This window comes from Procambarus clarkii, chromosome 29 (assembly GCF_040958095.1).
Source record: "Procambarus clarkii isolate CNS0578487 chromosome 29, FALCON_Pclarkii_2.0, whole genome shotgun sequence".
Lineage (NCBI taxonomy): Eukaryota > Metazoa > Arthropoda > Malacostraca > Decapoda > Cambaridae > Procambarus > Procambarus clarkii.
The window spans coordinates 19,593,011-19,595,061 of record NC_091178.1 but is presented as its reverse complement, the minus strand read 5'-3'; positions in this window follow the sequence as shown (position 1 = coordinate 19,595,061).

Sequence of the window (2,051 nt, the reverse complement as noted above, 5' to 3'; positions counted from 1 at the left end):
AAAAAAATGAAAAATGAAACAAACTATACCCACGAAATGAGCAGTATGGTAAACAACACAGCTCAATTCCAATGCAAAGTCCCACAAAATAATTAAATAAAATGAAAATAAGTCAAATCTAATAAAATTAAATTTATCAATGCAATTGGAAACATTGAAATGGAATCGTAACATATTTTGTATAGCGTGTGTCTTTTAAATGCAACAGACGGCGCTGTTAAAAAAAAATGTTTTTACAGGTCACAGGTGAGGCATCTAAATAGTAGGTATACAAAACACGAACATATTCGAATGGAACGTTGTGTCAAAATTTCAAAGCCATCGGTGAAGAACTTTCAGAGATTACAGAATGTGTTGCTCTTACGTCCTACAGATGGCGCTGTTTTTCAGAAAAGCATGTTTTTTCCTGTCACAGGTGAGGCATGTATATAGTAGGTATATAAAAACACTTGCCTATTCGAATGCAATATTGTTTCAAAATTTCAAAGCAATCGGTAAAGAGGTTTCGAAGATTTCCCTTACATGAAAATCACATGTTTTAAAAAAAAAAAACTTTTTTTTCCCGCTACAGACGTGACATCTATATAGTATGTATATAAAAACCTGCTCGGAAGCGAATGGAACGTTGTGTAAAAATTTCAAAGCAATCGGTGAAGAACTTTCGGACATTAGCGATTTTGAACAAACGAACATTTCCATTTTTATTTCTATGGAATGAGTCAAACAATTCACAGAAGTCCTGTCCAGCGAGCTTAATATCTGGTTCTTGGATGATGGTATCCTAGCTGGTCCCCAAGACTCTGAATCTGATGTCCGTCATGCTCACCCATCCGTCATGCTCACCTATCTGTCATGCTCACCCGTCCGTAATTCTGTTATAATCAAATTCTATGTCAGTTGGAATATAACCAATCACAGGCAAGTAGGCCTCTGACGTCATGCCAGACAGAGGAGCATCAGCCATTGCTCCCAGCAGCCTCAGTTCTCCTCACAGACTCAGAGTAGGTGGACCTCGGCTGGCCAGTTTTACACCTGTTTGCCTCACTCAATAAATATATACAGAAGCGACTACTGTGTCTACATTTCAACCCGAACAAGGCAAACGAATATTTCTCACCCGTTCGTAATGCTCACCCGTCCGTCATGATCACCCGTCCTACATACTAACCCGTCTGTCATGCTCGCCCGTCCTTCATGCTCACCGGTCCGTCATGCTCACCTGTCCGTCATGCTCGCCCATCCTTCATGCTCACCGGTCCGTCATGCTCGCCCATCCTTCATGCTCACCGGTCCGTCATGCTCGCCCATCCTTCATGCTCACCGGTCCGTCATGCTCGCCCATCCTTCATGCTCACCGGTCCGTCATGCTCGCCCATCCTTCATGCTCACCGGTCCGTCATTCTCACCCGTCCGTCATTCTCACCCGTCCGTCATGCTCGCCCGTCCGTCAAGCTCGCATGTCCGTCAAGCTTGCCTTCTGTCAAACTCGCCATTAACACCCACGTTTCTTAGATTACACAGTTATATATTTAGAATATACAGTTATGTACGTAGATTATTCAGTTATATATATATATATATATATATATATATATATATATATATATATATATATATATATATATATATATGTCGTACCTAGTAGCCAGAACTCACTTCTCAGCCTACTATGCAAGGGCCGATTTGCCTAAGAAGCCAAGTTTTCCTGAACTAATATATTTTCTCTAATTTCTTTCTTATGAAATGATAAACCTACCCATTTCATTATGTATGAGGTCAATTTTTTTTTACTAGAGTTAAAATTAACGTAGATATATGACCGAACCTAACCAACCCTACCTAACCTAACCTAACCTATCTTTATAAGTTAGGTTAGGTTAGGTAGCCGAAAAAGTTAGGTTAGGTTAGGTTAGGTAGGTTAGGTAGTCGAAAAACAATTAGTTCATGAAAACGTGGCTTATTAGGCAAATCGGGCCTTGCATAGTAGGCTGAGAAGTGAGTTCTGGCTACTAGGTACGACATATATATATATATATATATATATATATATA